Source organism: Malaya genurostris, chromosome 2, assembly GCF_030247185.1.
Source record: "Malaya genurostris strain Urasoe2022 chromosome 2, Malgen_1.1, whole genome shotgun sequence".
NCBI classification, from domain to species: domain Eukaryota; kingdom Metazoa; phylum Arthropoda; class Insecta; order Diptera; family Culicidae; genus Malaya; species Malaya genurostris.
The window spans coordinates 148,694,455-148,711,229 of record NC_080571.1 but is presented as its reverse complement, the minus strand read 5'-3'; positions in this window follow the sequence as shown (position 1 = coordinate 148,711,229).

The following is a 16,775-nucleotide window of genomic DNA, read 5'->3' as shown; positions in this document are numbered from 1 at the left end:
AATTGATAGCCATTATCAGACCAAACAAACCGTTTTCGGTTATTCTTTTAAGAATCGAAGAAAATTATTTTTAAGAATACCATAGTATTATATATATATTATAAATGGTTGATATGAGAAAGGCATCATTACACCACTAGGTGGCTTAAAACAAGGTTTTCAAATATATTTCAATTTATTTATGTGTTTTACCTTTCTCATACATTGCCTATCTCATATAGAAAGGTTATGCAATCACTGTGAAATCCGACTTTTGAACCGAGGCCCGGAGGGCCGTGTGTCACACACCATTTGACTCAGTTCGTCGAGTACGCAAAATGTCTCTGTGAGTATGTGTGTATGTAACGTTTCTTTTCACTAACTTTTCTCGGAGATGGCTGAACCGATTTTCACAAACTTAGATTCAAATAAAAGGTCTTGTGGTCCCATACAAAATTCCAGAATATTATTTGGATTCGACTTCTGGTTCCGGAATTATGGGATAAAATGTGCAAAAAATTATAAAAATAAGTGCACTAACTTTTCTCGGAGATGGCTAAACCGATTTTCACAAACTTAGATTCAAATGAAAGGTCTTGTGGTCCCATACAACATTCTTGAATATTATTTGGATCCAGAAATATACGGTAAAGCGTGTTAAAAATTTTATACCATACCATCTTCTCCAATTGACAGCTTTTATCAGTAGACGGTCAAACAAACCGATTTCGGTTATTCTTTTAAGAATCGAAGAGAATTATTTTGAAGAATACCACAGTATTATATATGATAGTATGATTGACTTGAGAAAGGCATCATTACACCACTAGGTGGATTAAAACAGGTTTTATTCTTTCGGTCGCCCCTATCATAAAATGGCTATGATTTGTATCAATCTCTGAACCGTTTTTTACCAAAATCACACATCAGCATCAGATATTCGTGATTGCTTCTTTTGCTTTATAGCGTGTACGAAATAGAACAAAGCACGCATCGTTCGTGTTGTGTTCTCTTCTTCCATGTTGCACGTACCTGTGTTGTATTGTCATTGTTCATGGCGGTTTACAGCTTTGACACTCATTGCCCTGCAACTGCGGAACCGGAAGTTGGATCCGGATGAAATTTCACAGTAACTTATGAGAGTGTGAGCTTTAATTTAAACCACTAGCTATTCGTGATTGCTTCTTTTGCTTTATAGCGTGTACGAAATAGAACAAAGCACGCATCGTTCGTGTTGTGTTCTCTTCTTCCATGTTGCACGTACCTGTGTTGTATTGTCATTGTTTATGGCGGTTTACAGCTTTGACACTCATTGCCCTGCAACTGCGGAACCGGAAGTTGGATCCGGATGAAATTTCACAGTAACTTATGAGAGTGTGAGCTTTAATTTAAACCACGATTTGTGAAAAACGATTCAAAGGTCGTTGAGAAATCGAAGTGAGTTCTATTTTTGAAGTTTTTCTTCACTACCTTCGGTGCTCCCGGAACAGGAAAAGGGGGCACCAGTAGTGCCGAATAGAGTTTATATGCCAAAAAACTAATAAGTTCTCCAAAATAAATGGATTTATCAGTCGGTTTTATGCGATTTGCAACTGTTTTCGAAAATCGTTTATGTAAAATTACTAATAAAATTGAATATTTTCACCTATTATGCTTTAGTTCTGGAACCGGAAAAAAGGATCCACACAAAATGTTCTAGAAATTTTTAAAAGCTATAGTATCTTTCTTTTAAATCTTAGTTTGTGAACATCGGTCAAGCCGTTCCCGATAAAAATGAGTTTCACGCTGAAAATCAATAGCAAGCTATGGGATCATAGGACCTTTCATTTGAAGTTTGTAAAAATCAGTTCAGTCATCTCTGAAAATAGTGATCTTTTTTTTAATATTTTCTCCACTTTTTAGTACATATCAGCCTATATCTTCGGAATTGGAAGTCGGATTGGGATGAAATTCCATATCAGGCTACGAGACCATGAGACCTTTCATTTGAATCTAAACTTGTGAAAATTGGTTTAGTCATCTCAGAGAAAAGTGAGTCCATATTTTTGTTACATACATACACACATACACACAGACAGACACACACAGACATTTTCTCAGTTCGTCGAGCTGAGTAGAATGGTATATGAAACTCGGCCCTTGGATAGAAAACCGCCTTTCTCAGATAGAAAGGCAATCACTGTGAAAACTGACTTTTCAACTCAGGCTCGGAGTGCCAAATGTCATTTGCCATTCGACTCAGCTCGACGAACTTAGCAAATGTCTTGCAACAAACTGAGCGGCGAAAAGGGTATTACGATAGCGTCACGAAATGTCATCTATAGCTTTAACTCACGTTTTAAACTGTTCAATACACTTATATTCAGTTCTATTCCTATTGGATAAATTCACACTACAATACGATAACTTCCCTGAAGCACATAAACTTTGTGGCTGACCTAGCAACTATCTGATCTTATCTTGGTTTCACTGAACTATACTTTATGTCTTAATTTCTGCTAGTACACGAACGCTGCTGTCCAAGTTTGATTACGGTGTTATCCAGTAGCCAAAGGATCAGCACTTTCAACAGTTGAAGTATGAAGCCCCGATAAATTCAAAAGACCACTTTTAATACTGAAAATAATGCTGCTTAACAGTTGTATTTATTAATTTTCTAGAATATTTTAACTGAATTTGCCGTCCGGTTCCGGAACTATAGTGCGATATGTGTAAAATTTTCAATTTCACGAGTATTTCTTTATAAACGATGGCAAAATCAAGTACCATAAAACTGACTAATCAATTCTTCTAGTTTGTAGAACTTATTAGTTTGTGGGCATATCAACTTGATTCGGCACTAATAGTTTCTCATTTTCCTGTTTCGGATGCACCGAAAGTAGTGGAGAAAAACTGCAAACGTAGAACTCACTTCGATTTCTCAGCGATTTTTGAATCGATTTTCACCAATCTTGATTTTAATTGAAGCTCATATTGTTTCCAAAGCTACTGTGAAATTTCATCCGGATCAAACTACCGGTTCTGCATCTGCAGGGCGATGAGTATCAAAGCTTTCAAAGCGCCATATAAATTGAAGATACAAACCATACGCACCGGTACGAGCTGGCACAGAAGAAGAAAAAACAACTTGCCTTTTAAGGTAGCGCTTCACGGGAGTTCGCTACCTATCCCGGGGTTTCACGCACTTTACCCAAAATTGTGAGAAAACAGGGAAGAAAACGGAGATTCCAAGAACATACGATTCTAAATAATTAATTTTTCTATCGATTCGTATAAAAATTGTGCCTGATAAACGTTTTGCCTTTCTCATATAGAAAGGTTATGCAATCACTTAAAAAACCGACTAGTGAAAATTGGCCCGGAGGGCCATGTGTCACATACCATTCGACTCAGTTCATCGAGCTGAGCAATATCTGCTTGTTTGTTTGTTTATTGTCCAGTAGTGTAAGATAAGACATCTTTTGATTATTACTACCTCCGATTTCACCGTTCGCATATTCATTCTTATATCTAATTATAATTTCTTATTTTGACAATTAAAATACTACTAGGTACTAGTTACGATTGAAAAAATCGATGCAGCCAACTTTAAAAATTGTTTCCGAGGGAGAGCGTCTTACTGCAGGTGGCAACAAGTTCCAACTTATCACACCTCGAACGAAAAGTGAACTAGCGTAACACACCGTATTATGAGCAGGAATCACTAAGTTTTCCAAACGACGTCCTCGAGACTGAATAAGTTTTCCATGGAGTACAGCGGGGAACTGAGTTTTCTGAAGACCTCTAAGGAAAACACAGGAACGATATGCATAAAATCCATTTAGAGTACATCCAATGAGGTTCTGTTGCAGATGACTAACGTGGTCGTAGCGATTTAATCCATATGCGTATCGCACACAGCAGTTCAATGCTACGCGTAGCTGGTTAAATGAGTTGGCACTAGGGGAGACATGAAGAACATCTCCGAACATGAAATGTGGCAAGATCACTGATTTAAACAGTTTCAGTTTTGTTGATGACGGGGCGGTAGGAACACAGCTGTACAACGTTCGCAAGCTGGCAAAAATTTTTCCGCATTGTTGCTTTATTAGTCTATCCCACTGCAAGTCACCTTGAAAAATGAACCCAAGGTTATTTGCGTTTTCGGACCAGTCGATTTGTTGCCCGTTCAAGACAATCGAGGGTACTGGTAGAGTAAATCCGTTGGTTCTACGTCGCCGGTTTGTTATAAGCAATGCTTTGCTTTTATTTGGACTCACGTATAAGTTGTTTCGTCGGGACCAGATTTCGACTTGCTTAAGATCACTATTTATCATGGTTATTAGTTCACGCACGCACGGTCCAACCCGACCAACATAGAGTTGCACATCGTCAGCATAAATCTGAATCGAACAATACTTCAATACCGTTGGGAGATCATTTATATGGCAGCAGAACAGTAGGGGACCAAAAACTGAGCCTTGCGGAACACCAGACGTAACATCAGCACTGTTTGAGTAACGATTACCACAAAAAACGGTTTGCTTTCTACGACACAGGTACGATTCAATCATATTTACAGCAGCCGATGAGAAATTGAACTGTGCTTTCAGTTTTTCCAGCCGTAAGTTGTGTGGAATTGTGTCAAAAGCCTTGGAAAAATCCAAAAGAAGAAGAATGGCAGTTCCTTTTTTATCAACGATGGTTCCTAAGTCGTCGTGTACTCGTAGAGTGGCGGTTTTGATGCTTTGACCTCTGCGAAAACCAGCCTGATAGTCCGACAACAGATTGTTTGTTTCGATATATGTGGTCAATTGCTGCTTGAGAAGCTTTTCAAACACCTTTGACAATGACGGTAGTATGCTGATTGGACGAAGATTGGTGATGTCGTTCAGATGTGCTTTTTTCTTCAGCGGCACAACTTTAGCGTGTTTCCAACAATCGGGGAATGTACTTGTTCGAATGAGCAGATTAAACATGTGTGTTATGTGTTGAACGATTAACGGACAGATAATCTTAATAAATCTAATCGGCAAACCATCCAGTCCAAGTGCATTCGACTTTGTATCCCAGAGAGCTTTGATGACATCCCAATATTCCACCTGTTGGAATGAGAAATTCTGTGGCGATGATTGTGCTGATGTAACAAGTATTTCACTTCGAGGAGTGCCATCCGCATAGCTAGCCAAAAATGCGCGATTTACTTCGTCTGGATCGTACTCACACGGTAGCGTTGTTTTTACTTTACCAACACCAAGATTTTTTATCCGTCTCCAGAGGGTTTTTGACGGAGTCCTACTGTCCAAAAATCGGTCAAAATATTGCTGTTTGGCATGACTTATGCTTGTGTTGGCGCGATTTCTCATCACCTTGTAACGCTGTCGTTTTTCGTCTTTCAAATTTCTTGGAGTCTGTAACCAATCCCTGTAGGCCAAGTCTCGTTCGAGTAAAGCTTGACGTACACTTTCCGAAAACCAAGGATTATATCGTTTACGGGTTAACCGAACACGAAGCGGAATACAACAGTCGTGTATCGTTTTAATGTGTGCGTCGAAGAAAACGATGGCATCGTCCGGGTTTTCAATTTCATAAAATTGATTCCAGGGAATGGATAACAAAGCATTTTCCAAAGTTTGGGAATCAAAATTCGTATAGTCACGATACGTGCAACGGTCAGAAGGTCGAGAAATCTCACAGTCAATTGACGCAAAGATGAGATCGTGCTGTGATAATGCCGGGAAACTTACTTGGCTGAATTTTAAAACCTTCTCGCTGTTATTTGTTATTAATAGATCAAGTTGAGAGCACCCTTCATTGTAATAAAAAGTCGGTTCTTCACTCACGAATGACAGTGAATGATTCAAGAGCATTGATTCAAAACGTGCACGCTTTGTACTAGGACGAAGCATATCAGTGTTAAAGTCTCCTACCAGAAAAATTGTCTCATAGCGAACAGCGAAATCAACCAGTTTTTCTGCCAAAAAGGATGAGTAATCGTTATCGGGAGGACTGTATACCGTCAAAAGCAATATCTTTTGACCGTTTATTCGGAACTCTAAAGCCAAACTTTCAGTTTTATCCATTGAATCTTCCACTAAGGCGGTGTTGAAAACCTTGGAACAGATTAGATGTTTTCTATAGTAAACAGCTATTCCTCCACCGCGCCGATAACCTCTGTCGTTTCTCGCAACCGAAAACCCAGAGATTCCGATACTACTGTCACTAATTTTTGAAGTCAACAACGATTCGGTGAAGCACGCAATCTCGATTTTGGAACAAGACAAAAGAGACCGAATTTCGTCAAGCTTGTCTGCTTTACGCGCACAAAGGCTTTGAGCGTTCCCGTGACAAATGTTTAGCTTTCCAGATAATAGAGCAGCATTCAGCACCGCTCCAGGAATGTTCGTTGAGGTGTGATTCTGTGGTGGAACCATCAAGTATAATAAGGGAAACAATTTTTATTGGACTACATAGTGTCAAAGGATTTTACAATAATTATCTCTGTCATAAATTTACAATAATTATCTCTGTCGTGTCAACAATTCACAATACAAATAATTTTAACATCATAAACAAAAACTTCAAAAAGTGAACGAACAAAAAATTAATAACAGTACTGACATATAGTTACGAATACTTATTTAAGTCATCTACGCATTTTATCACGATGGATGGTGCACCAGCAGCAGTTCTCACGTAGACGATCCCTTGTTTAGTGTACACTGACGCTAGCTTACCCGCCTTCTTCAGATGTAGAGCCACCGACTTCAGTTTGCGTGCTTCGGAGGTAAGACTCTCGTTGATGTACACACGGCGATCGGAATCCCATCCAATGTGCCTTAGATTAAGGTCGCGTTTTCGTAGGTAGGCACTGTAGAACTCGTCCCGTGATGTCTTCAATGCAAACTCGACCACTATAAGGCTGTCGCTGTTAAATTTGCCGTTGTATTTCATACGCCTGATCACCGCTGGGATGTTAGAGATGTCTTTTACTGTTAACTGTTTACCGATTTCCTTCAGTGCCAAATTTAGATCTTCGTCTGGTTTGTAAAGAATACCGCTTATGATAAGCTCGCTTCGGTTTTCCAGAGCGCCAATTTTATCTGTCATACCATTCATTTGATTGCTTAGCGATTCCAGTGCAGTGTCGTGGTGTTGAAATTTTACGGCACATTCTTCACGAACGGATTTTAAATCGGTTTTAAGTTCAGTTTTAACGGCATCGATTTTGTTGTTTACGTCTTTAATTTCACTCAGTACCGAGTCAATCAAACTCTTGGTTTCCGCAAACTGTTGCATCATGGTCTTCATCATACCTTCAAGAGAAAACGAATCGGTACTGACATTATCCCAGCTTTGGTCATCGGTCCGCTGGCGCTTTTTCGTTAACGAATTGCCACTCACAGCAGCAGGAGGAGTGCGCTGTAAGTTTGCCATTGCGTGTGTAAACAAACAAGCGGCGTACACTGATTTTGCACTGACACTATTGATACTACCGAGCCGGTATACAAAAACAATGGAGGATTGATAAACGGTTTGTTCGTGGATTTGCAAAGCAAAAATTTCAGCTTATTAGTCGCGGTGAACGCTGTATAACATGAACTGTAATGAGCTCAGACACTCCGAAACAAGCTAGAGAACTTTCGATTTTGTACGTATGGTGGAACTTCACTTTTGAAGCAGTTTAATTTGCTTCTGTTATCGACACATACTCGCGTCGCGTTGTCTTTGTTATTCAGTCATGTGTGTGTATGTGTCAAATAATCTCACTAGGTTTTCTCGGAGATGGCTGAACCGATTTTCACAAACTTAGATTCAAATGAAAGGTCTTCCGGTCCCATACGGAATTCCTTAATTTCATCCGGATCCGACTTCCGGTTCCGGAATTATAGGGTAAAGTGTGTTCAATATTGTACACCGTCACTTAAACCGACGAAACAAAAAACGTAAAAAAATTTCTAAACTGGTCTTAAAACTACACAAATCGATAGTCATTATAAGTATTCAACAACCGCTTCCAGCTATCCCGGTTCCCAGTATCCGGTTCCGGAAGTACCGGAAATAGTGGTCATATATACCAAAATAGATTCCACTTACTTTTCTCAGCGATGGTTTGACCGATTTTCACAAACTTAGATTCAAATGAAGGGTCTTTCGATCCCATACGAAATTTCAGAATTTCATCCGAATGCGACTTCCGGTTCCAGAATTATAGGGTAAAGTGTGTTCAATATTGTACACCGTCACTTAAAATATTTTCGGATGCAACAAACATTTAAATCGTAATTTAGAGTGCATACTAGAAGAGTTTGTGTGTCATGTTAGTTGGTGGCTGTACGAACCGACTTTGATTATAGGTTCTCGGGTTTCGGTCCGGAAGTGCATATAATAGTGAACCCATTTCGTTTTCTTAAGGATGACTTACGCAATCTAAGCACTATTCTGTATGTTATGCATAAACAATCTCTTGGTTTCTTTCAAAAATCGAAAAGAAAAATTTGAACAGAATACCACAATATTATATGTACATGAGAAAGGCATCATTACACCACTAGGTGAATTAAAACAGGTTTCTAACGAAAGATTTCGTGCGAGTTATAAAAATAAATGAGTTTTTCCTTATTCTTTCGCACGCACACAATGTCAACGCATGCATTTGGGTGTGCAAAATGCCACATGCGGTAGACGCTAACAACATTTCTTTTTCTTTTTGAATATAGATGAGCAGAAAATGTATGTGTTACCACTTTGTAAAATAATTTCTATTCATGTTTCAGTAGAACCAGAAATCAATAATGATTTTCATCGCTACTTTCTCGTAAACAAATTATGTTTGGATACAATATGTGTCATGAGAAAATAAAGTAACATTTTATTGGCCAATGCGTAAGTTCAATTCGAATCTATCAAACTGTTATGATGTTTTTATTGCCATGTGTACTGTGTTTGAATTTTGATAGAAACTGAAAATACTGCTCTAGGATAGGCGAAGTTTTTTATAGTTATCTGAATATATACAGGTCCGGCAAATATTCTCCCCAACCAGTTGTTGAATCCCGATAAAAAGTTTTTTTTGCGTCAATAAGATTGTAGCACCAGCCATGGTATAAATTTGTACGCTAAAAATCACGTTGGAAATCTGTTGAAATTGTCAATGGTTGGTAAAGATTCACAAAAGGAACGTAAAATCAAGACTTTGTTTGGCTTGAGTTCGATCAACTATAAAATTTACATTTCAGTCATAATTTATACGATTCATCTTGCATTGCAGCTCACAACAGTTGATGCAGTCAAAAAAGAAATGTGAAGCAAGTTTGAATTCTTTCTAACAATTCATTAAACAATAATGATGTGTGTTAGAAAGACAGCATCACACAATGAAACAGCTCTGCTTTTTTTTCAAACATTGAATAGATTGTAATTCTCAATTATATCCAAAACAGCGCTCATGGAAAATTCTTAGAAATAATTTTCCTGTTCTAATCCAGTACTTAGAAAGTGAGGATTTTCATATAATCAATATTTTCTTCGGAGTATTTGCGCTAAACTATAATAAAAGACAACAAATAACTACAGAAAATCTTGATATTATTAAGGTGATCCTCGTTTGCTACGATATTTCATCTACTCGTGATCTCAATTTGTTTTTTCAGAGGGAAATCGATTGAAGGCCATTGAAATTTAGATCGATAAAAACTCAGTTTTCACATTTCATTTGCATGTAGGTTTGTAAAAATTGAATTCGTCATCTCCTATTTTCACACAAGTAATGGTTTGGATCATGTTCAACTAAATCGAACGAAATATGCGATTGAGTTATATTTTTCAAAGTCTTTCAATGTCATCTTTCCTTTCCAAGCAGCCTAAATTGCAGGGCAAGATCGGTATCAATTCCTAAGTGGTTATAAATTCACAACGATCCACTCCCAATGGTATAGTTGTTCTACCAAACAGTCTGGCATCGGCCGATTTTTTTTTCAGTTCAGAATTGATCTACTTGCTTCTTGCTTCAAATTGTAAAAAGACGAATTGCTTTTCCATTACAGAGCCCACAACTCGTAAACGTGATGAAAATATTTCATCAGAATTTATTCAGAAAATATAAATTTATTTTTATTTGATTTTTCTTGACTTGCAATCATTTGTAATAAATCTCTTGTGGAAGAAACATTAGCGGTTTTATGTTCTCCGCAAGGTAAAAAACGATAAGCCGAATTGAGAACCTTGCTGTAAAAAATATTTTTCTGCTGAGTCCGCATAGTTTTGAATGCCTCATAAAATTGCAGTATTGATAGCGCTGATGACAGGAAATTTTATAAGTGAAAAGACAGAAGAGTACATTGAAGTGAAGTATGAAAGAATAGAAACGAACTTTTTAGGGGGCCCGTAAATTCGAAGATTTAAAAATTTTTGTTGTTGCTCACAATGGACCATACCTTGGAACTTTTTGTTTTTTGTTTTGCTCCTACATTTCTCCAAGATAGAGGTATTTTCGAAGGGGGCCCGTATTGAAATCCCTTCGGGCCCGGTTTTTTCTCTCGGCGGCCCTACATCTGGATATTGAATTCTCTGCGGATAAAACAAAGCTGATCATCTTTTCAAGAAAGCTTGATCCCGTACAGCTTCATATGATGGGAAAATTATCGCGCAGGTTTTATCTTTCAAATACCTCGGAGTGTAGTTTGGAATGTGATGGAATATGGATGCGTTTGCTTTCGTTTCACTGCAAACTCTCATATTATCAAACTTGAGCGAATTCAGCACCGTTGTTTGCGAATTGCCTTAGGCTGTATGCATTCGACACATACAATGAGTCTTGAAGTTCTGGCGAAAGTTCTTCCATTGAAAGATTGTTTTTGGGAGCTTTCATCACGCCTCCTGATAAGATGTGAGGTACTGAATCCCCTGGTTATTAATAACTTCAAAAGGCTAGTTGAGCTTCAATCTCAAACAGGATTCATGACAGTATATTTTAACCATATGTCACAGGAAATCAACACTTCAAGATATTTTCCTATCCATGTCAGCCTCCTAAATATGCCTGACTCAACTATATTTTTCGACACATCCATGCAGCGCTAAGTGCGTGGAATCCCGGATCACCTACGCTCGATGGAAATCCCAAAAATATTTACAAGTAAGTTCAGGTATATTGACTCTGGGAAAATGAAGTCAAGAACCTGCATCTGTTTATATAACAGAGTTAGCAGCAGTGTTCATTATAGCTTGAGTGTAATCGTCACATTATCTCCAAACCATTATTTCCTCTTCACAGATAGTCTGAGTGCAGTTGAAACCATTCACTCAAGCATGACTGGCAAGAATGAGCCGTTTTTCTTGGGCAAAATAAAACAGTGCCTGAGCGACATATTGAATAATAATTATCAAATCACTATAGTCTGCGTTCCAGCTCATTGCTCCATTCTATGGAATAAAAGAGCCGATATTTTAGCCAAATGTGGTGCTATTGAGGGTGTAATTTATAAGCCACCGATTGCTTTTAACGAATTCTATAGCGAGTCAAGCCAAAGAACACTTGCCAGCTGGCAAGCTTCTTGGGATAAACATGATCTGGGTCGGTGGATGCATTCAATTATTCTTAAAATATCGACAAAAGCATGGTTCAGGCGACTGGATAAGAATAGGGATTTCATTCGTGTGATGTTCAGACTCATATCTAATCGCTACACGTTATATGCACATCTCTTTTGGATTGGACTTTCCAGACTAATCATTGTGCTTGTGGCGAAGGTTCTCGCGATATTGATCATGTCATTTGGTATCGTGACTATCTAATGTCCCAATTCGAGAAATTCTTGCTTGTCGTGAAATTATTACATGAAACTTATTTATCATTTCATGTATACAATTAGAATTTCAATTTCATAATTGACCCTTTTAAGACTTAGTTCTGACTCCAACTGCGTCCATTAGTTCAACTAATAACTAAATTTGAATATAAATGATATGATGATACAAACAAACTTGAAACAGTTTATTCAATTATCAACAAAATGTATAAAAATAACAGCTTATTTTATAATTTATATCACAATCGTTTGGTTTTAATAATATTCTTGAGCAGATTTAATAATAAATGACGAAATACCTAATACTATATTTATAAACAAGAGGAATATTTTTTATTAAATTCAAATCGTTGTGACTATATCAAAATTATATTAGGATAAGAATTCTATGTAAAAGTGATGCAACGACGAAGAAATACTTATATAAACTGCTTTAAGAAATAAACTTTCTAATGGAAATTTTTTTTTTATAATTTGCTATCAAGTGCTCAGATTTTTTATTATTTTCCATATGGGGAGGCATTAGATTTTTTCAACGTTTTACATTCAGTCGCTCTGTTTCACTTAATTATCTCTCCGTGTGCTCCATTTCATCACATTTGTTTGCTATTGCCGGTACTTCTGAAACTGAAAACTGAATATCGGCATAGTGTCATTCGGTTCATTCAACCATAAACTAATATGAGCTACAAAATTTTGAGCGATTCTCTATGGCGGTTTGAATTTTAGAAAAAAAATGTCCTGAAACAAGACTTGGATGAAATTCAGCAAATCATTTATGGAACTATCAATCCTTTATTTGATTACATACTATCATGATCTGTAAACTAGATCAATTTACTAGTCAATGTAAAGAAACTAATGGAAAAACTATATTCAAATTGACATTGTTACACTAAGCACCATACATCTGAAACGTAGGGTTGGATCCGAATGAAAATTAAGATATTTTTATGGCATCTTAACACCATTGATTTGAATCCAAGCTTGTAAATATCGGTTCATAGATCTCCAAGAAAAGTGAGTGGCTAAAATACCTCAGTTGCGTCCTTCCATAACAATTTTTGAAATGAATTAGGACAGGCTTATTGGCTGTTCTCAGAAAAAAAAAAACGTGCGATATTATTATTTTCTGTAGATATCTAAAGATATCTGATGTGAAATCTGAAGGGAAGGATAATGCAAACTCCGTAGACTTCAAGAGGTTCATCCGTAGATCAGTAGGAAAAACAGGAATCCGTAGATGTACGAATAAATGCATAAAGTTGGCTTCGCTGCTTACATATCCTTCCACCGAAAGTAACAGCAAGAAAGAAAGAAAAAATACAAACAATATAGGCATTGAGAGTTGCGCAAAACCTGCCGGGCAACGGTATCCTGTTGCTACGCTACGTTCGTATACACATACCAGCAACATTTGAGCTGAACTCTGCATAAAAGGATTCGGATAGTTGTGCTTGAACCGACGCCCGTTCAGTTGCATATGGACTCGATATTCGTTCGCGTCGTGAAAATCGCTGTTTTGTTTTGTTCGAAACGCAATGGGATTTCAAACAAAGAGAAGAAAGGCGAATAAAAAAAATGCCGAGCATAGAGAATCAAGAAAGAAGCGTAAAGCGTCAGGTAACTAGAATTATGTGTCTCTGCTACATTCGATATTATTTGGGTATGTATGGATGTGTGTGTTGAGATTGGTTTAGTTTCGAGACAATCTGAAACGAGATACCATAGTTTTCGACGAAAATATGTTCCAAAATTTAGTACCAAAACATATAAACCAGATGAATTTAATTAAAAAGTTATCTTTCTCTTGTCATTCACGTTAATAAATTTACCTTGATTCATTTCAATTTTACTTTAGTATGAAATTGAATGAAAGTAATTCATTACCCTTTTTGAAGACGAAATAAGGGATAAAAGTTGAATATTGTAAAATATGTCGAAAATATCGCCTGTTTCAGAAATCATTGACTATGATAATACAATGTCTCATGATGCAGGTAAGAATCAATATACTCAAACTAGTGCATGCATACAACCGCATTGTATTTAAATTTCTATTTCTATTCCTCTATTACTATTTCTCTATTTCTATTTCTCCATTTCTCCATTTCTCCATTTCTCCATTTCTCTATTTCTCTATTTCTCTATTTATCTATTTCTAAATTTCTCTATTTCTCTATTTCTCTATTTCTCTATTTCTATATTTCTCTATTATATTTATATTTATATTTATATTTATATTTATATTTATATTTATATTTATATTTATATTTATATTTATATTTATATTTATATTTATATTTATATTTATATTTGTATTTATATTCATATTTATATTTATATTTATATTTATATTAATATTTATATTTATATTTATATTTATATTTATATTTATATTTATATATATATATTTATATTTATATTTATATTTATATTTATATTTATATTTATATTTATATTTATATTTATATTTATATTTATATTTATATTTATATTTATATTTATATTTATATTTATATTTATATTTATATTTATATTTATATTTATATTTATATTCATCGAACAATCGATAAAACGGCCGAGTTTTGAAGGATTCTTTCTCATTATGATAATTTCATCCGTTTCAGAAAACATCGATTGTTCTTGTGTATCAGACGAATGCACAGAAGATTGTACCATGATTGGTGCAACAGATAAAACATGCGATGGGACAGATAAGAGTTAATGTCTATTTTCATTTTTGGTATGGATTCAATAAACGATATGAATTTATCTAAGCATTGATAGGACGATTTTAGATCACTGAAAAACATTTTTCCCTAAGTAAAAAAATCATTGCATTGATATTATGGAACAAAAACTATTATTTAGGATTCAACGGTTGTGATTGTTCGTCCTATGAATGCGCTGAGGATAGCTTTGTGTATCGTTCAACGGCTGAAATGTATGATGGCACAGGTAAGATTTGTTATCTCGTATACATAATCGGTAGAAAATTTGAGATTGTCAGATTACCTCACTTTCTTAATTTACATGGAATGCATGCATGATTTACTTTAAAATCCATGTGTGTTGAGTGAACTATAGTTTCCCTGAATGCATCTTCAATTCTATGTCCGCACAAAAATATAGACAATATTATAAAATTATTAAGCTTATTAAATTAAATATAAAGTTTATGTAATATGTACTATAAATCAAAGCCTTGGTGTAACATTTCTTAGATGGAATTTGTTTCAATAAACAGTAGCCGATTCATAGTGTATAAAGCCATTGCACGGCTGGTGGATCCTTCTGACAACGCTCTATTCATTGAACCGCTAACCCGGTCAAAAAATGTACTATAGCTACTACAAATTCGATTCTATTACACATTATGTCTTGCTATATTCGGTTATAATGTTACCGAAAAGCGAACAAAAGAGGTTGGGCGGATATGTAAGCAGAAACACTAACACGCATTCCGTGGGAAAAAAGATGCTCTTCAAACCATAATATCCAGCGCATGGATGCAAAATCTCACTATACATGCTGGAACCCACCTGATGGGTCGTTCGAGAAGCGCACGTCAGACTCGTGTAAAACCTTCAGAAGAAAAGTTTCCCTCAAGTGACTGTATATAAGAAAAAGTATTGGTATAGATCACTAAGATAACTGAAAAAAAAATTATCTTCAGTTCGGTTTCACATCTCATCCAAGTCAGTCGATAAACCAAAACCGCTTACGTTCGGGGCAGAAGAAACCAAGTACATTATTGTGTAGTGAAAAATAGAACGATCTCGAAATGAGTTAACCAAACGAAAAAAAGCTACCACCGCGCAGTGGTTCGAATCAATAAAAACGTGGACATAAGTCAGTAGCTGCCAAATCGTTCGTTTAATGCATACAGTTGCTTTTACGAAATTATTTACAAATATATACCGCGTAATTTGATTCTATCCCTAATTGTTCATGGCCTACTTTGACAAAAAATATAACCATAACATTTTTTCTAAAGAGATAAAAATTTTTTTTCCTCTACAAAGTTTTAGAACTATTGAAAATAATTTACTTTGTCAAATATACCAAAAGTCTAGTCGCACCGTTTCGGATATACAAAGCGTTTTTATGGCAACCCCCTTAAAATCAGTTTTTTATTCATAACTTGTTTCGAGTTATTTTTTATGAATACTTTGATTGGAATAATTGAAGAAAATAAAAAATCCGATATTTTTGTTGAAGGTAGTGCATATGTTTGTTGTTTCCTGGCAAAGTTATACAACATTTTACCTATTTTTTACCTATGATAAAACCTTACACCGAAGCGAAATATGCAACTTTATGCAGCTGATTTTTACAAAATTTATAGGAAAAGATATGCCCAAAAATATAAAAAAAAAACCCTTCTTAATCCACCTAGTGGTGTGATAATGCCTTTCTCTTCATTCATAACAATCTCATGAAAATATATTTCATACTTTTATTAAATAATTTCGGATACTAATTTTGACACCAATTGATTCAGTTTGATTCGAGTAGTTCACAAAAGCATGCTTCAGTGTTTATGTCACACAGTCAGCATCATTTTTCCAAACTAGTGCTTGGCATTTGCGGTTGCCTATTTGTATAAGAAGAGTGATGCTAATCTAAAAAAACCCTTCTTAGTCCACTTAGTGGAATTTTCATATATATTGAAAAATGTTACACCAAGGCTTTGAAATTTTCGAAATCGAAAAAATAATTTTGATGCCTGAAGGCTTAGAATTGCATGAAACGTCGAGATTAAGTGTCATCTCGAAAAAAAAATTTTTTGAAAAATTCGACTTTTTAAGACTTAGAAAAAATATCAAAATTTTTCAAAGTCCTAGAAAGTTGATATTTAAAAAAAAATTTTTTTTTTAGATGACGCTAAATCTCGATTTTCCATGCAGTTTTAAGAGTTTCGGCATTGAAATAATTTCCGATTTTGGAAATTTCATGTACTCCCCCCTATGGTGCTTTTTCAAGATCGAAAATTTTCAAACC